This window comes from Lepidochelys olivacea, assembly GCF_965140295.1.
Source record: "Lepidochelys olivacea isolate rLepOli2 genome assembly, chromosome: 1".
NCBI lineage: Eukaryota > Metazoa > Chordata > Testudines > Cheloniidae > Lepidochelys > Lepidochelys olivacea.
Genome location: NC_140411.1, coordinates 309,422,634 through 309,450,233, shown reverse-complemented (window position 1 = coordinate 309,450,233; position 27,600 = coordinate 309,422,634).

Sequence of the window (27,600 nt, the reverse complement as noted above, 5' to 3'; positions counted from 1 at the left end):
CATCCCCCCATCCATAGCCTACGTGAATGATCCTCTATTGGTTAAGAGTTGGACTAAGGATGCCATTTGCAGTGCATGATAACAACATTCTTGAATCTACTAACTTGTGATCAATGCTACATAGTCTTACATGCCACTAGATAATATTGTTTCTATTAACTATATTTCGTACAGATATAGCTCTTCCATGTGGAACACCTGTAATACCGCTGAGACTTCAAATGGAGGTAACCTTGCAGGGATTGAGAACAGCAAGAAGAGGTGGATCAGGGAAGGTACAACAATTCTAGTGGAATGCTAAATTAGTGCTACATTAATTCTCTTTGGATCCCCTCCACAGATGGTTTTTAGCATCCAGAGTGGAACCCAGTAGGAGCGTGGCTCAAAAAGGAGCCACACTGAAAGAGAGAACAAGAAACAATGGTCTCAAGTTGCAGTGGTGGAGGTCTAGGTTGGATATTAGGAAAAACTGGAGGGTGGTGAAGCACTGGAATGGGTTACCGAGGGAGGTGGTGGAATCTCCATCATTAGAGGTTTTTTTAAGGCTTGGCTTGACAAAGTCTTCGCTGGGATGATTTAGGTGGGGTTGGTCCTGCCTGGAGCAGGGGGTTGGACTGGATGGCCTCCTGAGGTCTCTTCCAACCCTAATCTTCTATGACTCTATGATTCTATGAAATGGGCAAGAAGCCAGACAGCATTTCTGGGATTTGCAGGACTAGGAAAGGGTTGGCTAGCATCCAAAACCTGTAGCTCCTGAATTCCATATAGGTATAGCTAAGTGATAGAGGTTTGAATTGACCTTGCAAATACTCAGTTACACTAAAGGATGGATCTGAATACACTATAAAGTGAAGATGAAAAACTATGTGTAGTAAAAGAAAATTGTTTAAAGCCATACTTTGGGTTTTTTGGACCAATAAATTATATTGGCCTTAGATCAGTCAAATTACTCCTGAAGTATAGAACAGAGTGAGAGGCCTAGTTTTAAAAAAAATAAATTAAAAGGAAACCTTCCTAAGTCCCAAATGTAAGAGAGTGCCAGCAGCAAGAACAATGCCAAAAGCAGCTTAGCTTTACCATAAATACCTGCCAGAATTGTTTGACTAAGACCTGACCCACATTAAAGGAATTTGTGAGGGATGTAGAGCTTTCAGTTACTATTGATATTGCTGTATTCATATTGCTGTATTATTTATTTTTTACAACACAGACAGAGAAGACATCTACTGCACCTTGATGGCAGATCTGGGTGTACTTTAATCTTGTAACACCATTTCAGTGTCAGCTTTAATACAAAAAGTGTTGGACAAATATAAAAAGCGATGGTAGGATGTCATATGTTTTTGCAGCAATTCAGCAAACTGCATAAAAAAACCATGTGAAGATTTGAAAATTGCAAAGCCAGAATTCAACCCATTTGTTCTTTGTGACCCTCGTCATTTGCTGGATGGTATCAAATGTTCAAAACTTTTCCAAGACATGCATTCTGGAGCTCTTTTTAAATATGCATTTGATGTCAAAAGACAGTTCATTGCTGTCTGTCACAGTGTCAGGGTTGAATCCTTGGTTATTTCCAAAGTAACCCAAGGTTGTCACACAGACCCGCTGGTATTCAGTTACTGAGGCAATAAGTGTTCTGATCAAATCTGATGTCCATTTATTACTTTTCTCAAAAGTGCACCTTCCAGAGGTAAGAAATGAGAAATTTTTGTGAACGTATGTGGCCAGTGATGTAAAGAAAAACAAACTCTTTCATCTCTTGATATTTTTTTGTTTTTACTGAAAGTGTTTGGAAGTTGAAAATGCCTACTGTGACAATGCACCTCTCTTGTCATATCAGGGCTTAGTGGTTTTCCCTCTGGTTTTGAGGAGGGCTGGGGTAAATCAGTCCCACTCCAGGGGTTAAATACATCACATTGGTTTGTTTATAATATTTACAGGGTAGGCCTTAGGTTTGACCTGAGGACTTCTTTAACAAAAACAAAAAATTGCATTTCATAAGCCCAACTGGGGTACCGCCACTTCTTATTCCAGCTACCAGTCACTAGTCACCCTCTCTAAGGGAATGTCTACACTGGCAGAGTTACAGCGCTGCTCAGAGAGCGTTGAGAAACCGCTGTTGTGTGTTCACACTGTCAGCTGCCTGCACAATAGCGTGTTCACAGTTGTGGCACTTGCAACAGTATTCAGAGCGCTGCACTCTGGACAGCTATCCCACAGAGCATCTCTTCCTCTTCTGCTGCTAAGAGTTGTCGGAAGGCGGAGAGGGGGCATCCTGGATCCTGTCCGAATGCCCCGTGATGCATTGCTTCACATCCCAGCAATCCCTGTGCTTCCATCTGCATTTGGCGCCATCTTTCAACGGTTTGTGTACTGCGCGCCCTGCCTCTTCGGGCTGCAGGAATGGATCCCAGCCTGTTGACCAGTATGCTGCTCACACTGACCAACACGTCACCAGTGGCAGTGGAGTTATTCCTTAAACTACAAAGACAAGAGGAGTGCAATATTGATCTTGCCACACGTAGTAGCCATGACATGAGATTGCTTGTGGCATTCATGGAGGTGCTGACCACAGTGGAACACTGCTTTTGGGCTCGGGAAACAAGCACTGAGTGGTGGGATCACATCATGATGCACATCTGGGATGATGAGCAGTGGCTGCAGAACTTTTGGATGAGGAAAGCCACATTTATGGGATGTTTCAGAGTAGCAGCCATGTTAGTCTGTATCCGCAAAAAGAAACGGAATACTTGTGGCACCTTAGAGACTAACCAATTTATTTGAGCATAAGCTTTTGTGAGCTACAGCTCACTTCATCGGATGCATGCAGTGGAAAATACACTGGAGAGATTTTATATACATAGAGAACATGAAACAATGGGTGTTCCCATACAGACTGTAACAAGAGTGATCAGAAAGGTGAACTATTACTTACATCAAGAGATCAAAAATTCCAAAATAGGTAGGCCCCAATGTGATTGTGTGGTTTCCTGATTGAATTTTGTACAATGGGCTCTGCTATCCAACTTTTAGACCCTATGGCGCCCTGATCTTTTGGGGTTCCCCCTCAACAAACTCACAATTGCAAGGGAAGGCAGCCTAATTGACTGAGAGTAGGAGGGGTGACATTTTCCAGCTGAATCTTTTTTTTTTTTCTGAGAAAGGCAGATTTGCATTGACCAAAACATTTTGTGAATCTGTCAAATTCATAAAATTGTTTTTTTCTGACCAAAATCCTAACCAAAATCCAAAAAACCAGAAATGTTTCATTCTTTTTTTGAAACAATATATTTTGATTTTTTGATTCAAAATGACAGTTTTCAAATTCAAATAGTTTTCAGATTTTATAAAAAAAAAAGTTAAAAACCTCAAAAATTAAATGAAACATTTATTTTCAGATTGAGCTAAATGTTTCATTTGACACAAAATAAAGGATGGGGAGTTTTTCTGGTTAGCCAAAATATTCATTTTTTTTTGTTCGTTTCAGGTCAACCCAAAACAATTTTCTTGCCCCTGATTTTTTTCACCCACCAAACTGCTCTAGTTGAGACTTCTAGAGGTGCCACCTACAAGCTCACTTCTGGCCACCAGGTGGCTGCCTACAATTGAGACACCTCCTCTGGTGAGCTGCCAACATAGTCTCTACCTGCAAATAAAAGGGGGCAACTTGTTTGAGAAACTGATTAGCTGCAGGCAGCCAGTCCAGGGGTTCAGCAGTTGGACTTCATTATTCTTACAGAGGAGATTGGTTGTGGGATGATGATTCCTCTGATACTTGAAGGAGCAGCAAGAGTAAAGCATACCAGTGGCAACAATATTTCCAACCAATAGTTGTCTCTGCACCATGCCCCACTGCTGGACAACACATATAGGGGAGGTCTTCTGAAAGATTCCACCACATACCACTTGTTCATGGGCAATTAGGAAGATAAAGGGCCCTATGGGGGAAGAGGAGAGAGTATGAGTTCTGGGCAATTAGGTAAGAGAGAGACTGTGTTAGAGAACAGAGGAGTAAGGGGATGTTTACTGGGGTAAACAGAAACTGGGTAGAGAAAGAGAATGTCCTGGGAGAAGATGGACATAGAGAAAGGCGAGGGGTCCTTCATAGGGTTAAGTTAATTGGGGTACTGTGGAGCTGGCCCTTTTAATCTTCTTCTTTTGTATGGCTGGTGTAGAGCAACAACTACAAGTCGAGTCAGATGACTACATCAGGAGTAGCAGCATTTTTTGCTTCATATTTACAAATTGGGCAGTATGTAGTGATATGTTTGATGGTCTGTCATGCGGAGCCACACTTGCATGCTGGGGAGTCCTTGATTTTCCATTGGTGCATTAGATGTCCATATCTACCATGGTTAGTTCAGATTCTGTTCAGAGTTTACCAGCATGTCTGTGGAAGGTCAAATCCAGGAACCTTCTGCATGGGATACAGCACAAGATGCTTAATTTTAAGTCTTGTTTAGGACAATCTGCTTTCCAAGCCTCCTTCTGATCATAGCCTGATTGCATGAGGCTAAGTGAATGTTCCCAGAAAGACTTGCGGGATTTAAGACGGTGTGGGGGGAAGGGGCGTTGTCAAGGTCTTGGTGGATAAGAAGACATCTGTTTTCCTACATTCGCTGAGCTTTTAATGGAACTGGAACTGGCCCTTTTAATGAAACTTAGTCTGTAAAATATGAGGGGGGATGATGGAAGAATCTTTTTTGTTGCCTCAATTTCAGAAGCCAGCTCTTTCTTTGCTTTTCAGCTGTCATATTTTTTGCACTCCATTTCTCCTAAACCCAGTCTTAATTCCTCAGATTAAAATTGTGCCCCTTCCAACCTTAGCACGTATGTTAATGTAATTAAGTGGGGGAGCATGAATCCCTTCAGTTTCTGGAAACCTTAAGGAATCACAAAATGTGGCTGAAACCTTTCCCTTCTGTTTTGAAGTGCCAGGAGGCAACATCATCGTGAGCTGCAGAATATCCTATCTTGTACAAAATTGCCACATACTCTCATATGAAAAGATGTAACTGTAGTGCACATCAGAATGAAGCCATTTAATAAAGAACTATAACAGTAAAATAAAAATACCCACCTATCTTACCTAATCGGGCATGCAAACTCCATTTTAGCAGTAACATGAAATGTCACCTAATGGTGTTCATACTGGTTACCCGAAGGATGAACTAGCAATCAGACACATTGCTCATTCTATTTGGGCTTGTGAGTTGCTATGCAAATCAGTATGCAGATATAGTCTGAGGCTGAAACAAACAGCTATGCCTCAGTGATGAGATGAAACATGAAGCTCTTAGTTGGAACCTTTTGGTGTTGCTATTACTGAGCCTCACTGCCTAAAGAACAGTATGCATAATATTACCATAAATGTTTGACAGTGTGTCTCTTTTATAATGTGCTGTTACTGAGCTCATTGTGACCTTATTGTATCTTTACTTTAAGGACTGAACCATAGATTTGTCTTGACTGCAGCTGTAACATAATGATGAATCTCAGTAAACCAGATTCCAAAATTATTGTTTAAACATAGATCAATAAATATAGATCTTTAATTGACACTATTATTGCTTTATTGTTTAGAAATTACAAAGCCATATAAGTACTATTTATGAGCTGCCAATGCGATATGGCCATGAAAAAAGCTAATGTGGTCTTGGGATGCATCAGGAGAGGTATTTCCAGTAGAGATAAGGAGGTATTAGTACCGTTATACAAGGCACTGGTGAGACCTCACCTGGAATACTGTGTGCAGTTCTGGTCTCCCACGTTTAAGAAGGATGAATTCAAATTCAAACAGGTACAGAGAAGGCCTAGGATGATCCGAGGAGTGGAAAACTTGTCTTATGAAAGGAGACTCAAGGAGCTTGGCTTGCTTAGCCTAACTAAAAAAAGGTTGAGGGGAGATATGACTGCTCTCCATAAACATATCAGAGGGATAAATACGGGAGAGGGAGAGGAATTATTTAAGCTCAGTACCAATGTGGACACAAGAACAAATGGATATAAACTGGCCACCAGAATGTTTAGACTTGAAATTACACGAAGGTTTCTAACCATCAGAGGAGTGAAGTTTTGGAATAGCCTTCCAAGGGAAGCAGTGGGGGCAAAAGATCTATCTGGCTTTAAGATTAAACTCGATAAGTTTATGGAAAGATGGTATGATGGGATAACATGATTTTGGTAATTAATTGATCTTTAAATATTCATGGTAAATAGGCCTAATGGCCTTTGATGGGATGTTAGATGGGGTGGGATCTGAGTTACCCAGGAAAGAATTTTCTGTAGTATCTGGCTGGTGAATCTTGCCCATATGCTCAGGGTTTAGCTGATCGCCATATTTGGGGTCGGGAAGGAATTTTCCTCCAGGGCAGATTGGAAGAGGCCCTGGAGGTTTTTCGCCTTCCTCTGTAGCATGGGGCACAGGTCACTTGCTGGAGGATTCTCTGCTCCTTGAAGTCTTTAAACCATGATTCGAGGACTTCATTAGCTCAGACATAGGTGAGGTTTTTCGCAGGAGTGGGTGGATGAGATTCTGTGGCCTGCGTTGTGCAGGAGGTCAGACTAGATGATCATAATGGTCCCTTCTGACCTTAGTGTCTATGAATGGCTGAAAATGCACCAGTAAGAAAGCTCAGCTTTGTTCCCCACTCTCTCCCATCCGAAAGGCTTGCAGTACTAACAATATGTTAATTCAAATTTCAGTCTCTGATGCTCAGGAAAATAATTACTTATATCTGTTCTTTTGTGGCTCAGTAGAGCTGGATAGATATCTAAGGGAAAAAAAAACATTCAGTCAGACAAAACAATGAATTTGCTATGGTGATGGTCACGTTCTTTTTGTGTTCCCTTTCTACAAATATTCTGGTGAATGAGTTGTCTGACAGGTTGTTGAAAAATGAATTCTAACTGGATATTATATATGTAAAAAGCATATTTTGGATTTGTAAATTAGAGTAATGACACTGGACACCTGATTCTAAAAGTTATTCTCATCCAGGCAGAGAACAGAAAATATTACTTAAGTGTGACTGATGCTTGTTATGCTCATTAAAATAGTCTCACTTTAACCTTGTACTCCTCCAAATGTTGTATCCACCTGTTTTTCTCATCATATACTTAGGCCCTGATCCAGAAAACACTTACACAAACGCTTTAACCTTATGCACATGAATAATCTCATTGAAAGCAATGAGACTACATTGTAGAAGTGTTTGCAGGACTGGGACCTTGGGATGTAAGCTATTTGGGACAAGGATCGTCTTTTCATTATATGTACAGCACCTAGCATAGTCAGGCCTCTGTCTCTGAATTTCTTGCCACAGTACAAATAAATAGGGCCCTATCAGATTCACGGTTTGTTTTGGTCAATTTCACGATTTTAGGATTTTTAAAATAGTAAATTTAATTATTTAAATCTGAAATTTCACGGTGTTGTAATTGTAGGGGTCCTGACCCAAAAAGGCATTGTGGGGGAAGGGGGTCGCAAGGTTATTGTGGTGGATTGTATTGTAGGGGGATTGCAGTATTGCCCCCTTACTTCTGCACTGCTGCTGGGCGCCCGGACAACAGTTGCCGCTCTCCAGCCCCCCAGCTCTGAAGGAAGCACAGAAGTAAGGGTAGCAATACCGCAACGATCCTAAAATAACCTTGTGACCTTCTGCAGCTCCCTTTTGGGTCAGGACCCCCAGTTTGACAAATGCTGGTCTCCCTGTGAAATCTGAATAGCAGAGGGTAAAAGCACACAAAAGACCAAATTTCATGGGGGGAGACCAGATTTCTGTGACACATTTTTCATGGCCATGAATTTGCTAGGGCCCTACAAATAAATAATAAAGTGATTAATCAAATGAATCAACACTTCTTGACTCTTCAGTATGTATAACAAACTGCCCATTAAGTTCATTCATACCAAGATTCATTCACAGAACGTATTTGGGAAATAATTATGAATGGGTAAATTCATAGCAACCTTACACTTTTCATGGACAATTCATAAAGAAAAAAAGGAGGCTACCTCCCTGAATAAAGGATTCAATCTGAATGATTCTTAATTCTCTGGCTCAATCACTGCTGCCCCAGTTTTCTGTCAGTTTTATTCTTCACATGCAAGATACAATCATCGCAGTCCTCAAAGCTCTTACTGATACTAAGTGGCCTGCTGAATTAAGTCAGGATCGGGCCCTGTTAGACAGTGCTCTTTTGAAGTTGAATCTATAGTTCCTCCATCCTCCTTCTCTGAGGGTCTGCTTCTACTCCTCTTGAATTGAATGCGAGATTTGCCACTGATTTCAAGAAGAGTAGATTTGAGCCTTCAGGCTCTGACATCTCAGGCTGTTTACACATAAAGATCAGCAAGTAAACATTCAGATTGTGATCATTCATGGCACAGTGATGTCGGCCTGAACATTAAGGTTCAACAGTGCTATTGGCTCTCCGCTTAAAGCAGTTTGACATTTTTAATGATTCGGTAGCATGATTTTTCATTGCAGGTCTAACAGATGAACAGCAGGTAAAATCCATATGCTCAATGGAGCTAAGTCACTAGACTTAGAAATTCTAATGAATGATACACTGTGATCCTGAGCCTGAAAACACTTAAGTGACAGAGTACAGATGGAATTTAATGAGATTACTTATGTGCATAAAGTTACCTGGCTATGTAAGACTTTGCAGGTTCAGGACTTAGTTCCCAATTTGTTAAACTTCATACTGTGATTGACTCTTAAAATGTCTCTTGTCCTCAATCACTGATGTTATCAGTTTGGCAGGACAAGCCAATTTAAAATATTATTAATATTATTAGTTTATTTTCTCACAAAGTAAAACAGAAGAAAGTGTTTTACTAACTAATTTAATCAAAGCCTAGATACGATAGGGACTGATGAATTCTTGTCACTGGAAAGGAAACCACTAGAAAGCAGTGATTATAAATAAATTAGGAGCAATTTGGCCTTGAATATTTTGGAGAAAAGCTCTTCAGTGATGCAAACTCCTAAATGTGTATATCTAGTTGGATAAATGTATTTTGTATTGAACTTATAAAGTGTGACAGGGAAAAACCTATTTTATTTTCAAAAAGTATTGGCTGAAATTATCGTCAAAATGTCAGTCGATTAGAGTAGTTAGAATTCTGTATGCTGTTGAAAGGTAATGAAGTTTATTAATTCTATCTGAAACACAGGACTATTCAGAAACTGCCGAGGGATATGTCATACAGGACATATGTTAAAGTGATATGTTTTTCTGTGGTGATAACGAAACTTGAGATTTAGAACTTAGTGCATATTATTTTAGTATGTACTTGTAGTGGTTCTGTGGTCATCCCTCCCCGTCAGGCTCGGAGGGAGGCCACTCTGCCTCACTGTGTCACACAGTAAGCAGTCAATTAGCAAGTGTGGGCTCTGGCCCCCTGGTCAGGGCAGAGCAGCACACAGTGTATTGCCGAGCCTCTTGGCTGGGGCAGGTAGCAATCTACCATCTATAGCTCTGGCCCTTTGGGCAGAGTAGAGCAATGAACAGTCTTTAGCGGCAGCCTTCGGGCTGGAGCAGACAGGAAATACAGTCTGGGGCTCTGACCCTCTGGGTGGGGCAGAGTAACAAGTCACAGGCGAGGCACAGACCTTCCAGCCTAGTTTGAGTAGGTCACTACCCCAGGGGTGGAGTTGGCGGCAGCGGGTAGGAGGACTCGGGCCCACCCTACTCCACCAGGTCCCAGTCAAGGGCCCTAACAATGGTGGGTGGTCCTGCCACTGGATCAGCAGGGAAGTCACTGAAACATGCTGATTCATTTCCTGGACACACAATAGGACTAAAGTCTGGTTCCCCTGGACTACTTCCTACTGCCCTTCCTTGGTGTGGCTCTGTAGTCCATAGGTCCTCAGTCTCCTCGGGGTACATGACAGACAGCAGTCCCAGAAACGCCTCCCCACAGTTGGTCTCCTCCCAGTGCTGGACGCCACACAGCTTGGTCTGGTCCGGAGTTCTGCAGAGAGGTAGAGATGTCTGCCTCCTTCCCTGGATCCAGCCCAACTGAGCTGGAGGTCCTGCCTCTTACACTTCCGGTCCTCCCTCTCTGCTTCTGGCATGGGGGGCAGGGCTGGTTTGGCCCCACCCCTCCATGCCAGGTGTCAGGCGGTTCCTCCCCATCAGGCTTGGAGGGAGGCCACTCTGGCACACTACAGTACTGCAGAAAACAAAAAAAAATCTTTATTTTATGAATATTTTGGGAAGTTCATATGAAAAAAAGGAATCGGTTTTAATTGTAATGTATTGAAATCTTCTGCTGTTTCTCTCTCTCTCTCACACACACACACACATTAACACAGACAAAAACTTAAATTTAGTGGCTGTTAAAGTTGCCTCAGGACACACCCACCAACCATCAAAGCAGAAGAAGCCAAAGGAAATGTTTTCAGCATTCCTTGCCACTTTTAATTTGCCCACAATTCTGTCAATGACACAGTCCTGCGCTCCATAACAGATTCATCTTACACCTTCAGCACATACCTTCCAACTTTGTCCAAAAAGACTGGTTGTTTTAAATTTCCATAGATTTCCATCTCTTCACACATTTAAGTAGAACTTATTAAAGTGTTTGCTGATTGTGCACAAACTTCCAATTTTTCTTCACACTGGGCTTAGGGTAGGAATGGCTCTTATAGATCCTGATGGCTCAGTGAGCTGATTGCTGGGCGAGGGTGCTTATTGCAAGGAGTCCTGGCTCCGCTCCCCTAGAGTGAGGGTGGCAGGTGCTGTCTCCTCCATCCCCTTGTCTTCTTTCAATCTTATCCCTCTTTATATTATAAAATGTAGCAAGGGGTGTGAGATGTGAGGGACAAGGTGGATGAGCAGGGGGAAAGAAAAGATTGTGTGAATCTGGGGGAAAGTGGTGACTGGATTTTAGGAGGGAAAAGGCTGAACGGGTGGGGAAAAAGTGAGACGTTTTCCCCTATTCAAAATCTCCTCCCCAGCCAATTATGCTCTTTCCTACAAAACAGACTATTGAATCTGTCACCAACTAAAACAGAGCCCAAAAATTGATATAGATCATGATTTTACACACAGCAGCTCACAACTGATTCAGACACACATATGAGATAGAGACCCGACACCCCCCTGCCCACACACACACACACACACAGAGCTGCTCTACCTTTTTTGCTGATTCTGCTGCCCCTATCTTGCTAGGTGCTCTCCTGTGTTCTGGGTCTTGCTCCCCTTGTCACTTACAAGAAAAGCAGCAGTTTCTTCTGCTCTGTGTCTGCAGCTGCTCCTGACACCCTAACAGGCCAGCTAGGCTGCCTGACAGACTGCCCTGACTGAGTGGCTGAGGAAGCCAGCAGGCTGGTTCTTTAGCTCAGCATCAGCAGCTTGCTAGGGCTTGCTTTATACACACACTGACAGACTCTCTGCCTTCTTATGCTCACTTTTCCAAGACCTGCTCCCGCATTGCTTCTCTAGAGCTTCAGCCCAGATCCTGCCCTGCACTCAGCTTTGTTTTCACCCTGTCCCAGCCTTGCTCCTGCCTCAGAACCAGCTCCGTTCCTGTCTTCCCTGACTCCTGGTAATCCAGCTCCGACCCTTGTCTCTGGCTCCTGACTCCAACTCTGTCTTGACCCTTGGCTCTGGCAGTCAGACTAACCACTAGGCCTGACTCCTGCTCTGACCACTATGCTTGACTGTTTTGAACTGGTCTGCTGACACTCTGCTGGGGGAAGAAGAACAATACAGTTGCTCTTTACCCTCCCTGGTCCCCAGGCCTGGGGAAGGGGACACCAGGTCAGAGGTTTTCCATTACCCTGAGTGGGCTGGGAAGTCAAGGGGGCAGGAGGAGCTGTTCCCCACCCAGTTGCAGCACACTGAAGTCTATCAGCCCTGTAGTAGGGTGAAAGAAGATGGAAACACTAGCTGCATTATGTGCTGAAAGACCAGGCTGTCCCTCGACATATAGAGCAGCTCTGATTGGCTGTCGTTTTACAGGAGGTGGGATAATGGAGAATGGCAGCCAATCAGGCAGGAATTTCCCCTTAGATCAAGGGTTCCCAAACTGTGGGTCACAGCCCAAAGGTGGGTCGCAACACAATCCCAAGTGCTCCACTAGTGCAACTGCATTCTCCAATCAAGCTCTTAGTAAATCTTTAACTCAGTGTGTCTCATGTAATCTAAATAAAAGCTATATAAATGTAATGTTTTGAGTTGTATATGTTGGATAGCATATAAAAAAAGTTATTTATTTATTCATTTATTAAAAAGCTGCAATACGTCAACTTTAATTCTCGCAAGCGCAAGGTGTGTTTCTTTGCAAGGTAGCCTCGCAACATACACACAGTCCACCATTTACAACTGTAAAAATCAGCACGCGGTATTTCAATCTGACATGGATTGATGTATTTTTCGAAAATGAGACGAGTGTACTCGTGAAGAACATAATGAAAGTCCCAGACCATCTACAACTATACAAAATGAGGCAGCCAAAAGAATAAAGAAAGTGGGAAGAAAATATGAGGACACATACTTGAAGTTTAGATTCTCCTTTACCGAATCGGATGAGTACCCTTGCCTCAGTGTGTTATAATATTACTATTATTTTATATTTTTATTTACAACATTTGATTCTTTTCTAATCAGTAGAGAGTAGGGTTGGGTCTTTACTTACACAGCACAGAAATTCAGATTTTACACAAAAAAGAAACTGAAAATACAATATAGTGTTCAAAGTTGGAGAAATATTTGTTTTGAAATCAACAAATAATAAGACAATGTGTTTTATTAAGAATTTTGTTAATATTGTTGTGTTGCTTATTGTTCAGTTTTCTACAAAATTGTGTTTCCTTGTTTGAACACCACATTTTGTTCTAAACATTTTTTAAACTGTAGTTTTACTAAAACTGTTTGGTTTCAAAGATCTTGAAGCATTTCTTTGAATGCATATTGCTAGGGATTTCTATCATCACTATTGTTTACATTAAAATAAAAAGGAAACATGTATATTGTTTATTTACAGTGTTACAGTTTATATGTATGTAATAATTAAAATTAATAACTTTCCTCAAGAAGTGTTAATAGTGGGCCACAGTGTTTATTGCAGCTGCACAGATGCGCCTCAGTTAAAAAAGTTTGGGAATGCCTGCCTTAGACTGTAATTTTTTCACTGACCAGCAGGAAGTGCAAGAAACTAGTATCCTAAAAGGAAAACCTTTGGAGGTTGCAGCTACTAAGATCAGTGCATACCCCAGCTCATCTCACACAAGCCTTAAGGGAAACCTTATTGTCTTTTGTATCAACACATCAGTACATCCCACAGTCCATTCATTTGGAAAGTTATTTGGCCTCCATGTGCTTCATTACCTGAGGCAGAGGAGATGTTAGAATTTGGTCCTCAGTGAGCATGTTCCTAAACTACCAGTCCATCTATATGTTATGAGCTGGGTAAGACCTTGTTAAGGGTCAGGTTAAAGCCTCATTGAGGTTGATTGGTATGAACTCGCCCTTCACTTAACATAACTGTAAACATAAGCCCCAACTAAGAAAAAAGGTGTGTATGAACCTGACCAGGAATTTTTGGGCTGATTATTATTTGGGTAGGTATGTGGGAGAGTGTCCAAGAACACACAGGTACTGAGGCCACAGACAAGAACACAGAGAGAGGAAGAGGAAAGGAGGCAAAAAGAAAAAAGCCTCAACCAAGATCCTGTTAGCACAGTATGATGGTAAGAGCGTGCTATTTTCTAAAGAGGCTTCCAAGCCCTGCTCCTTTTCTTCTATGTTCCTTCTACATTTGGAGAGACACAGGACTTGATACATTCTTTGTCAATTAACAAAACTTTATCAAAGAAATACTTGACTACAGCCAATTTCTATTTCCAAATGGAAGATCCCCAGGGCCCCAAACTGTCTAGCCACTTGGGTCAAAAGTGGCAACAAAATAATAAAATAGGAAAGCATGTAACTATCTATGCCAACAGTCTTAGACCATTGTGATATCAGAGGTAACGCAACCAGTCACCATGCTTAATGTACAGCCAATTTGCTTGCAACAATTTCATTGGTGTAATGAGTAAGTCAACTGAAGGAGACTGCACAGATGGAGGATTATTTGGCCTAATTGTCACCGTTCTTCAAAACCACCCACACAACACCACAACCAGAATACGATATCCCCAAACACACATAGCTCTTCACTGCAGCATATTCTCCTCTTTCACCACCTGCACAAGTGAAATCTCCCAAGACAACATATACCCTCACTCATACTCACCATAAACTTGTGTGGCAAAGCTACAGTCATCACTAGTAATTTTAAAATGTCACTGCATTGCCATATAACAAGGTGCATTTTTTAAAGGCCCTCTCTAATGTTTTTTATATTCATTCATCTATTGTTATCCTACTGTTCCTGATCTGGATTTCATTGTTTCATTTCTCATTTATAATATTGTAACCACAGCGGAAGCAGAATAAGAAGGGAGGAAAATTCACTCTAAGGCCAGGTTTGAACACGTTCCCCAGCCAGAGGTTTATTGCAGGGGTTCTAGTTTTGTCCCAATTGGCCACAAAGACACAAGACTCTCCAGCTATGTTCCTTCCTGCAGTTTGACAAGCACTTACCTCAACAAACCTATAACTGACAAGCCATGCATGGTAGTTCCTATGCTTCTCCAGAGCATTTTGGTAGCACTAAACAGTATTTTGGTCAGCACTATCTCCTTTGCCTTTCTTCTCTGTGAGAATAACATCCTTCTTTTAAGTGCCAAGCCTAAATAGGTTTAGTTTTTCTTAATTAGCTCCCAGCTAGTCAGAGCTTCCCTGGCTTGGCACTAACCCCCCAAACTCCTGGCTGTTGGCTGGCTCATGGAACCCTTCCCTTAAGGTGTGACATGTCTTTCGGGTTGCCAAAGGATCTGTACAACCAAATATAAAATATACACTACAAGTATGACCAGATTCAGGTTTTGAAATGGCCTGTACAACACAGTTTCATAATGTCAGTAGGACAGATGTATTTTTAAAGTTTATTTTATGCTTTAGCACTTGTAAAAAATTCATTTAAGATTTTGGCCTGATTCTGTTCCCAGATACACTGGTGTAAATCTAGACCAATTGCACTGGCGTTGGAGGAACCACACTGAGATCTGTAACTGAGGTGAGATTCGCAAAAAGAAAAGGAGTACTTGTGGCACCTTAGACACTAACCAATTTATTTGAGCATAAGTTTTCGTGAGCTACAGCTCACTTCATCGGATGCATACTGTGGAAAGTTTAGAAGATCTTATTATATACACACAAAGCATGAAAAAAATACCTCCTCCCACCCCACTCTCCTGCTGGTAATAGCTTATCTAAAGTGACCACTCTCCTTACAATGTGTATGATAATCAAGGTGGGCCATTTCCAGAACAAATCCAGGGTTTAACAAGAACGTCTGGGGGGGATGGGGGGGGGGAGGAAAAAACAAGGGGAAATAGGCTACCTTGCATAATGACTAAGCCACTCCCAGTCTCTATTTAAGCCTAAGTTAATTGTATCCAATTTGCAAATGAATTCCAATTCAGCAGTTTCTTGCTGGAGTCTGGATTTGAAGTTTTTTGTTGTAAAATAGTGATTTTCATGTCTGTAATCGCGTGACCAGAGAGATTGAAGTGTTCTCCGACTGGTTTATGAATGTTATAATTCTTGACATCTGATTTGTGTCCATTTACTCTTTTACGTAAAGACTGTCCAGTTTGACCAATGTACATGGCAGAGGGGCATTGCTGGCACATGATGGCATATATCACATTGGTGGATGTGCAGGTGAACGAGCCTCTGATAGTGTGGCTGATGTTATTAGGCCCTGTGATGGTGTCCCCTGAATAGATATGTGGACACAGTTGGCAACGGGCTTTGTTGCAAGGATAGGTTCCTGGGTTAGTGGTTCTGTTGTGTGATATGTGGTTGCTGGTGAGTATTTGCTTCAGGTTGGGGGGCTATCTGTAGGCAAGGACTGGCCTGTCTCCCAAGATTTGTGAGCGTGTTGGATCATCCTTCAGGATAGGTTGTAGATCCTTAATAATGCGTTGGAGGGGTTTTAGTTGGGGGCTGAAGGTGAAGGCTAGTCCTGTAGTCCTGTAGTAGGTGACTTCTGGGAACTCTTCTGGCTCTATCAATGTGTTTCTTCACTTCTGCAGGTGGGTATTGTAGTTGTAAGAATGCTTGATAGAGATCTTGTAGGTGTCTGTCTCTGTCTGAGGGGTTGGAGCAAATGCAGTTGTATCGCAGAGCTTGGCTGTAGACGATGGATCGTGTGGTGTGGTCAGGGTGAAAGCTGGAGGCATGTAGGTAGGAATAGTGGTCAGTAGGTTTCCGGTATAGGGTGGTGTTTATGTGACCATCGTTTATTAGCACTGTAGTGTCCAGGAAGTGGATCGCTTGTGTGGACTAGACCAGGCTGAGGTTGATGGTGGGATGGAAATTGTTGAAATCACGGTGGAATTCCTCAAGGGCTTCTTTTCCATGGGTCCAGATGATGAAGATGTCATCAATATAGCGCAAGTAGAATAGGGGCGTTAGGGGACGAGAGCTGAGGAAAACTGAGAGCTATTACCAGCAGGAGAGTGAGTTTGTGTGTGTGGTGGTGGTGGTGGGGGGGGGTGAGAAAACCTGGATTTGTGCTGGAAATGGCCCAACTTGATTATCATACTCATTGTAAGGAGAGTGATCACTTTAGATAAGCTATTACCAGCAGGAGAGTGGGGTGGGAGGAGGTATTTTTTTATGCTTTGTGTGTATATAATAAGATCTTCTAAACTTTCCTCAGCATGCATCCGATGAAATGAGCTGTAGCTCACGAAAGCTTATGCTCAAATAAATTGGTTAGTCTCTAAGGTGCCACAAGTCCTCCTTTTCTTTTTGCGAATACAAACTAACACGGCTGTTACTCTGAAACCTGAGGTGAGATTCTCCTCTTGTTTTCCAGTCTGAATACATTTCCACTGTTACGAGATTTTGCAGTTTCTTTACCGGTGCCTTTGCATAGCGAGGCCAAATCCATGGAATAATGATGCAGGCATAAGCTCAGTAAACAACAAAACCACATCTATATATTACTGGAAGAGGGTATAGAGGGAGTTCCTTTCCTGTGGCTAGTGGTGGTGTACAAAAACAGTTTTGCTCTTTCTGTTCACCCTGAACTTGCTCTTAGAATTACTTCCTGAGATCCAGGCCCTTCCCACCCGGGACTAGTCACACTTTTTAGGATTGTGTGTGTATATGCCAAGAAACACCCATTTACCTAGCCAGGAAAGTAACAGGGTATGCCTATGCTACAGACCTTACAGTGGCACAGCTGTATCGCAGCAGATGCACCCCTGTAAGGTCTTTTGTGTAGCCACTCTATGCTGGCAAGAGAGAGCCTTCCTGTCAGCATAATTAAACCACCTCCAATGAACATTGGTAGCTATGTTGGCAGGAGACTCTCTCCTGCCAACATAGCGCTGTCCACACTGGCGTATCTGTTGGTGAAACTTATGATGGCCAGGGTGTGTTTTTTCACACCGTGACTGACAAAAGTTTTACTGACAAAAGTGCTAGTGTAGACAGAGCCTCATTCACTTCCCACACAAACCCAAGTCTTGAACGCAGCTCCTGACCTGAACAGACAAACTAGGCCCTGGGAAAATGCATGTTTACGAAAAGGGGTAGGAATCATCCCCACAGATTGTGGAGCAGATCCACAGAGGCTAGAGTAGTGTCTTCAACTCTCTGCAGGGTCAGATATTATTAGCAAGAAAACTTCCATCCCTACTTGTGTCCCTCCCTTTGCTCTACTCCACATGCCTTGTCCAGTTCCGTCTACGTGCCTACTGCAGCACAGGAAACTTGTGTAGTACCAAGTTCCACATCACAGACGGTTTGTGCTTTTCCTGTTCCAAACCCCATGGCTGTTCCCCTCTTGCACAGTGGAAGCTTGATTTGGAAGTCCTCCTTCCTTTGGGAGCCTTTTCTAACAGATATGCCAATCTGCATTTAGAATGACACAGGTCTGCCAATGAGAGACAGAGTAAACTAAAAATTTGCAATCCCAGTATTCCTACTTATTATGAAAAAGAACAAAAAAAAAAAAAGAAAAAAAGAAAAGAGGGTCCGTGATTAGCTGTGGAGCAGCAACAGCCAGCAAGCAGAGATCTCAGGTCTACTAGTTATTTAATATCCTTATAATTTCAGAAAAAGTAAAGATGCTAATTAAGTAATAAATGGACTTTGGGGTCAGGCATTTCCTGGTAGTTAATGTCTGGCCATTTAATTTGAGGGCGCAGGGCAAAGCTGAGGGCCCTTAACTTCACCCATCATTAATTGCCAAGAAATCCCTGACCCAGAGGTCAATATTGCTATTATTAACCATGAAAATATAAAAAAGGAAAAGAAAATAAAGTAATTACTTTTTATGCATTGCCCTGCTTATAAAGTTCAATTTTTTTTGTTATCCCCCTCAAAGCTCTATATAGCTTGGCCTACATTTTTACCTTTGTCTCCTATCACTTTGCTTCTGTTGTGGAAGTGGACCCTCTCCTTCTAGGAGTAAAGCTCCCTGAGACAGAAGTTCCCCCAATATTTTAGTAAAGTCTGCTTTACAGCATTTTTTGATCCTCTCTAGGAACTAAAGGATGAAGACTTTTATAGTTTTAACTTAGTTCCATGTCTCCCTTTCTTCAGACCTTTAATCCCTTTTTATCTAGGGCCACAAACCAGTAAAGCAAAAATTCAAAAGGAATTTTCAATTTTTCAATACAAATAAAATCTTCCTTTCAAAACAATTTGAACTAGGGCCTTAAATAGAGATAGTCCTATTATTATAAAAATGAAGGGCCAGACTTGAAGTCAAACAAGCTATGCCAATTTGCATCAACTGGAGATCTGGTCCAAAGATTTTTATGCGAGATCAGCAGTCTTCCAAACTGGGTACTTCTGAAAACCTTCTCCACAGAGTTCCCTGTGCAAAGGACTAACTTTGGGAACAATGTAGATTTCTAATGTGATGTTTAAAATTAAAATCCTGTGCAAAAGCTATGAGCATGGATGTTATCATTTGAAGACCATTACCAGAAATCAATACTTGAGGAACACTGTGTCTTGCAAATATTTTTTTTTCATTGCTTTATGGCTTGTGCAGATGAGCTCTCTGTAAGTATTGCCAGCTAAGTATATATGGAAATGTAATCAGCCACAATATATGTACACATATCCATTCCAGAAGAAAATTATTTTGTTACTCACATACGTTTTTCAGGTAACATTACAGAGTAATGGTTCTTCATATTACATATTTCACATGTCTAAATTTGCTTGCTCAGACCAGATCATACTGCTGATTGTTGTAGAACTGTGGAATTGTACCACTCGAAGGGACCTTGAGAGGTCATCTAGTTTTAGTCCAATCCCCTGTACTCATGGCAAGACAAAGTATTATCTAGACCAACCCTGAGAGGTGTTTGTTTAACCTGCACTTAAAAATATCCAATGATGGAGATTCTACAACCTCCTTTGGCAATTTATTCCAGTTCTTCACCATCCTGACAGCAAGTTTTTCCTAATGTCCAACCTAAACTACCCTTGTTGCAATTTAAGCCCATTGTTTCTTCTTCTGTTTTTAGAGGTTAAGGAGAATAATTTTTCTCCCTCCTCCTTGTAACAACCTTTTATGTACTTTAAAACTGTTATCATGTCCCCCCTCAATCTTCTCTTCTCCAGACTAAACAAACTCATTTTTTTCAATCTTCCCTCATATGTCATATTTTCTAGACCTTTCATAATTTTTGTTGCTCTTCTCTAGACTTTCTCCAATTTGTCCACATCCTTCCTGAAATGTGGCACCCAGAAATGGACATAATATTCCAGTTGAGGCCTAATCAGCGTGGAGTAGAGTGGAAGAATTACTTTTCATGTCTTGCTTATAACACTTCCGCTAACACAGCTCAGAATGATGTTCGCTTTTTTTGCAACAGTGTTACACTCTTGACTCATATTTAGCTTGTGATCCACTCTGACTCCCAGATCCCTTTCTGCAGTACTCCTTCGTAGGCAGTCATTTCCCATTTTGTATGTGTGCTGCTGGTTGTTCCTTCCTAAGTAGAGTATTTTACATTTGTCTGTATTGAATTTCATCCTATTTACTTCAGACCATTTCTCCAGTTTGTCCAGATCATTTTGCCTTTTAATCCTATCCTCCAAAGCACTTGCAGCTCCTCCCAGCTTGGTATCATCCACAAACTTTATAAATGTATTCTCTGTGCCATTATCTAAATCATTGATGAAGATATTGAACAGAACTGATCCCTGCAGGACCTCACTCGATATGCCCTTCCAGCTTGACTGTGAACCACTGATAACTACTCTCTGGGAATGATTTTCCAAACAGGTATGCACCCACCTTATCGTAGCTCCATCTAGGTTGTATTTCTCTAGTTTGTTTATGAGAAGGTCATGCAAGACCATATCAAAAGCCTTGCTAAAGTCAAGATATACCATGTCTACCACTTCCCCCTATCCACAAGGCTTGTTACCCTGTCAAAGAAAGCTATCAGGTTGGTTTGACATGATTTGTTCTTGATAAATCCATGCTGACTGTTACTTATCACCTTATTATCTTCTAGGTGTTTACAAATTGATTGCTTAATTATTTGCTCCATTATCTTTCCAGAAGATAAATTAAGCTGACTGGTCTATCATTTTTTGAAGTATTGCAGTGACAAAATTGTGGTGTCATTCCACAAGCAGGCATTTAGCTGTATACAGATAATTGCAGTCCTACCAATACAGTAGCAGATCTATCAGAAGTTTATTCCTTTGACTTAACTCTGTTTGGCAAAAATAGGCAAGTTTCTGATCTGTCTTATCCTTTTGGCTATGACTACGCTACAGCTTAATTCGACATAAAGTATGTTGCTCAGGGATGTCAATTAGTCACCCTCCTGTGTGACATAATTTATGCTGATTGAAGCGCTGCCTCTCGCAGGGGCTGGAGCAATTAAGCTGATGGGAGAGCTTTCTCCCATCGGCTTATAGCGGCTACATTAGAGAGTTTACAGCAGTTCAGCAGAATCAGTGTGCCGCTGGAAGATCTCTAGTGTAGCCAGTAGCCATAGCCTTAGTTGTGTATCTCTAATTTGCTGGCATCAGCCGACTACTGCTGGAATTGCCGCTTTCACAAGGTGGATGTAGATCCTGGCTCAAACGTTCTTTCATTTTCCATCAGCAGCTATTTAACCGGAGTCCTTCATATCTGCTGCTGTGCATGCTGCTGTGCGTGCCTTCCCTGGGATGTGTTCAATTTTGAAAGAAAATTGCAACAGCTGCAGTCAGAACTTTTGTATCTTGAGTGGAAGGTCATCTAGTGCTTATGAATCCAATAGTGTTTTATAATCCGAAATGTTTTATTAGCTTTGGTATATTGGGTAAAATTTTCCCAAAGTGATTTGTTGTTCTCATGAGTTTTCTTACACTAGAAATGTTTTAGAATTAAGATAAGATAAATAAAGCCTGGCACTATTTGTCTGGATCCAGCTGAATCTATGACTGTTAATTATATGTGCCACATATTTTACCTGCTGCTTCCGTAGTCACATTTCCCATTCAGAGTGAGCATGGCCTGTTGGTAGCATCTTAGTGCAGCACATAATCATTCATTATGTGCACTCTTGGCTCCTCCTTGTATCTACATAGCAGTATGGTAAAGGAGCCCAAATGATCTGAGAGATTTCATATTAAAAATGCGGCAGTGCTGAAGACATTGCAAATGAGAACCAATTAACACAGTACCTTCCAAACGTGGTGATGCATATTGCAAGAAAGATTTGCCAGAAGCCCGCTGAGGTGCCTAGCCTTTCAAATATCTTGGTTTCTGATAAGAGAATTAGTGTCTGGTCAACTGCAGGGTATGTGTCTTTCTCTGCATTCTCTATTATTAAGTACTGTGAAATACGGGCTTATGAGGATTTTACCATTCCTGCACACCTATTGCTAGGTTCCTTGTACAGAAAATAACCTCATGCTCTTTAGTTCTTTGAATTTCCCCAACATAGCGTTGTACGAACAAAAGGAATTGCTAATGGCACAAGTCTTATTTTGTATTCCCAAATATCAGCTTTCTACTTGTGTAAACCCTTGTGACCATATCTGCACTACAGTTTGTTTTTATCATCCGTGCAAACAAGCTTCTCTGCTATGCACCATTGCCAAGCCTAGTGGGATGCTGTCAGTCCTTGTGTTATGTATTCTGTTTGCTTAAAAATGTTTTTTCCCTTCCACTTTCCCTAGGAACTGGACACAAAAGTCCAATATGGTGTAACTGAGCCCACATAAAATCTTATCAATCTTTGCAGCTCTCCATCCTTGGATCTCTTTTTGTTTTGTTTTGGAACTGCAGCAGCAGTTGATCCTGTGTCATCTTTAAGTTTAAGATTTTGCCTGTTTAGATTAATCTCTATGGACCATTCTGTTTTCTTCATTGTTAAGGATATCTCCCCTAGAAATATGGAATCATCATCTGATGCGAGCAATTCCACCTGGGTAGTTTCCAATTTTTCTGAGCAACCTCCATGTTGTTGAAAAATAAATTGTTTTATGGAATCTTCTACATTTTGCCTCTTGTGCTGTACACAGCTTCCAGTTGTGACTTGGTGTCTTGTTACCTCTTCCACAGCTTTTCTGTTGTTCTCTCTTGTAAAGATACGTTGGTCTGCCATTCTTTAGCTGTACACTATTTTTATTGTGAGCTTGCTCCCTTTTACTGCTTTCAGATTTCTTTTTCTCTTTGTCATTGTATCAATGCCATCTGATATGGTGTCTCTGTTTCTGGCATATAAATAACATTACTATATCTTTATGATTTCATGCAGTCTGATTTGAATTATAGTTTTGGTTCTGATAAACTGGTGTTCCTTATGTCTACAACAATTCTTTCTCTTATTAGTTCTTTCAAGGCCACATATTCGCAATGTTCAGCAAGACTCGGATCTGCTGTTATAAAAGCTACATTCTGTCCCCTTGTTTCTGGTATCTTGGTATCTCAGCTATTTCTAGATTACAGCTTTTACTGAACTAATTTGAAGAAATAATAGAATAGGCCAGCTTTTGAGACTCAGTGTTTTGTCACTGTAATTTAAACAGAATAATTAAGTCGGGGAAGTCCATACCTACATCTTAAAAAAAAAAAACCCTGCTTCAATCACAGTCTGTCTCTTAATTAAATTACAAGATCTCAATCAACAACTTGCCACTATGTCAGTTGTTCTACTTGAATTGTTTCCCTGGCCTGATAATTAGAATCTGTGCCTCTAGAAAGCTTACCTACCTTATTACCTTTTTGTAATTAGTCCAATATAATATAAATTAATATACGCAATTGTGTGTGACCTTTATTATATAAAACTGTTATCTATGACTAATCTATATGAGAATTCTGAAGAGCAGTTAATTTGTCCTGACACCCACCCATGCAGCAAATGGGGATAGCACATTGTATATATCTCTGATGGCATAATAATATTAGCTCATTCAAATCTTTATAATTAATTCTCTGCATTTAAATCAATTTTGGAAGACAATCACCTCTTACTGATATAGAGCGCTGTACCCCGAGAAAGACTGAGCTCTTTACCAGATAACAACATTGGTTAATATCCAGTACCTGTAGATTTCTCAAATTGGTACTACCTGGTGGTCTTACATATCCAGATGCTGAAAAGGAGTGCCATGAACAGAAATGGTCAAAAAATGTCATTGAAAAATATATTTTTTGTTAAAAATGTAAATTTCTGTGGAAAAAAATCATATTTAATTATGAGTTTTTTTGAAGGAAAACCAGAAACTGAAAGACAACTCTTTTTTTTTCTTTTTCTTTTTTTTTGTAAAAATTCAGTTTTTGGTAAAAATATCGGGCTTTGATTTTCCAAAAAATTACCAAAACCTGAATTTATTTATTTACCAAAAGCCAGGATATTTTTTTAAACCAAACCAGTTTTCACCCTTCTCCCAGGTTTTCATTTCAATTTCTCAATGAGTCCCTCCTCCCCACCCCACCCCTCCAGCCCCAAACACACACACATCATGAGAAATTTAGACAAAAATGAAAAGGAGACTATATAGAAACTTTTCGCAAAATATAATTGGTATTTTTGACCATCTCTAATACTGAATATGTTGTAAAGATGTCTTTGTATCATTTTCAATAGGGACCCAAACCAGCGCCAGCTGAAGTCAATTGCATTGATTGCAATAGGCTTTAGATAGGGCCTCTCCAAAAAGCTAGGATGGGACACACTGGAAAGGAGGACAGGTGTGTATGTATGTCTGTGAATGATTTTATACATTTTTTGTGGCTTATAATATTACTACTTTCATGTTGGAAAGAAAAGGCTGCTTATGTTTTATTGGATAGTGTCCCCTGCCACTTCTAGCTGTGAAAGAACACTTAGTCTGAATGTCTGGTGGGAAAACAAAAAAATGGTTTTCATATTTGATTTCTGTGCACAAGGAAAAATAAACACTCATTTAAACTCAGATCACATTCCTAGCAACATATGCTTTTATTATTCCTTCATCTCATTTGTGAGACCTACTGCATAAACTGCATAAGTAGGCACATGACACCAAGCTGGGAGGACTTGCAAGCACATTGGAGAACAGGATTAGAATTCAAAATAACGTTGACAAATTTGAGAATTGGTCTGAAATCTACAAGATGAAATTCAATAAAGACAACTCCAAAGTACTCAACTTAGGAAGGAAAAATCAAATGCACAACAACAAAATAGGAAATAACTGGCTAGGTGCTAGCAGTGCTGAAAAGTATCTGGGGGTTATATTGGATCACAAATTCAATATAAGTCAACAGTGTGATGCAGTTTTGAAAAAAGGCAAATATCATTCTACGGTGTATTAACAGGAGTGTTGCATGTAAGATACAGGAGGTAATTGTCCTGCTTTACTCAGCTCTGGTGAGGCCTGGGTTGGAGTACTGTGTCCAGTTTTGGGTGCCACACAGTAGGAAAGATGTGGACAAATTAGAGAGAGTCCAGAGGTTTTCAGAGGACAGCAATAAAACATGATAAAAGGTTTAGAAAATCTGACCTTTGAGGAAAGGTTAAAAAAACTGGGCATGTTTAGTCTGGAGAAAAGAAGACTGAGGGGGGACCGGATAACAGTCTTCAACTATGTTAAGAGCTGTTATAAAGAGGACGGTGATCAATTGTTGTTCATGTCCAGTGGGTGTAGGACAAGAAGTAATGGGCTTAATTTGCAGCAAGTTAGAGTCAGGTTAGATATTAGGAAAAAAATTAACTATAAGCATAGTTAAGAACTAGAATAGGCTTGCAATGGATGTTGTGGAATTCCCATCACTGGAGGTTTTAAAGAAGAGTTTGGACAAACAGCTGTCATAGATGGTCTACGTTTACTTAATCCTGTATCAGCAGAGGGGGCTGGACTTGATGAATTCTTGAGGTCTCCTCCAGCCCTACACTTCTATGACTCTATGAAGTTGGGCAGAAAGTAGAGGAGTAGTGGAACTCTAACTCACTCTCTGGTATTCTGGAGCCTGCACAGGGGAAGAAATAATGTGTGCCAGCCTCCTTACAGCAAGGGAGAAGCAAGGTTAAGATTGTGACCCTACGCATTGCCCCTTACTCAGAATGGATTATATGGTTGCAGTCCACTTCTGCAAGCAACACTGTGACTCATGCACAAAAAAGATACCCACAGAAACAATCCTCATGGGCCTACCCTTCAGAGAGACACTTAGCCGGCGAGAATTTTAAAGATGTCATAGATCACAAAGACAGGTTTAAGAGTGGTAGCTGTGTTAGCCTGTATCAGCAAAAAGAACGAGGAGTACTAGTGTACTAGTACTTAGAGACTAACACATTTATTTGGGCATATGCTTTTGTGAGCTAAAACCCACTTCATCAGATGCATGCAGTGGAAAATACAGTAGGAATATATATATATATATGACAGGGTCAGGCCAGATGGCTACAAGAGAGTAATAGAAGGCAGATATATTAGCCCCAGGTTAAGTAGGTCCCTTTTCCCTGGGTAAGGTAACAGGGAAGGTTTTTTTTTTTTTTTTTTTAAACAGAAAGAAAGTTTATTGGTAACGCTTATAGAATTACCAAAGGAAACAAAACAACTATGCAACAAAACAACGCAATCAGAAGGTATAACACAGAAGCTTTCAGGAGGGAGAAGTGTTCAGGCTAGCCTGGGCCCAGAGCGGGGGGGCTTCCTCGACACTCGTGGTCTTCCACCCTCCTGAGTTACCTGGTGGCCTAGAGCGGGGGGGCTTCCTCGACACTCGTGGTCTTCCACCCCCTCGAGTTACCCAGTGCCGCGCCCAGTGTCACCGATCCTCCCTCTCCTGAGAGTGCCCGGTAAGATAGGCACGGCTGCGGGGTGGGCAGTTTAGGGGGGGGGGGTAGACACCCACGTATTATAGGACCCCTCCTAGATGACAGGAATGATGGTATCCACAGCGGCAACGGCTGGGGCTGGCGTCTCTCGCTCTTCCCCTCAATCAAAGGGTCAGACGGAGGGAACCGGACGGGGTCACCGAGCAGAGAACCCCAGACAGCGCCCACCGCTCCTCGAAGGCTTCAAGGGAGTCGGTGGACGCCGCCCAGAGGAACTCCGCCCGGATACGTGAGTGTACTGAGGATCAGAAAACGGCCCCACAATCGCAGGACGTTTCATGGGCCAACCTCCTCTCTCTGGTTTTATAAATGGCTGTTTTAGCCAAAGCTAGGAGGAGGTTGACCAGAAGATCCCGCGACTTTGTGGGGCCACGGATGGGAAGTGTATAGATAAAAAGGTGGGGGGAAAAATGAAGCCAGAAGCGTAATAAAATATTTGTGAGGAGCCGGAAAAGGGGCTGCAATCTGGCACACTCTAAATACACGTGCGCCAGGGTTTCCCTCACATTACAAAAAAGGACAAGTGTCCGGAATGGGGGTAAACCGTGTCAAAAACACGCCCGTGCTCACAGCTCCGTGAAGGAGCCGCCAACTGATGTTCCCGACGGGCCTTGGGACCAGGGTGGAATACAGGCTGGCCCACTGAGGTTGCTCACCCTCCAAAGGTGGCAGGAGATCCCGCCACTTTGTATCGGGGTGGGACACCAGGGTGTGGGCGTGAAGGGTATGAAGCGTAAGTGTATATAAGTATTTCCGTGAAGCAATTTGAAAGCTAACCGGCTGCAGTTCGTGCAGCCGGCTTGCAGTGAAAGGGTGAGGGGTTTGTTGGGATCTACGGGGTGGGGGCCCGATGGAAAGGTCCGGCGGGCCTGGGGTAAGGGATGGGCGGGGTGCGCCCTCGCACAAGGCTCGGCTAACATAAGCCCGAGCAGCGGGGGTCAAGGCGGCCTTCACCTCCTGAAGTACGCGCCGGGGGGTACGGAGGCTGGAGAGCCCCATGCGCCGAGCGAGCATCAGGGGATCCAGCCAGTCTCTCCGGTCGTAGTCCAGGAGGTCTCCGACCCTCGTAACTTCCGCCAGGACCAACCTCTGGCGCACCGAGCGGGACTCCGCCACCTGCACACGGAGCTGGGGGTTGTGTAGCAGGGGCTCCGTG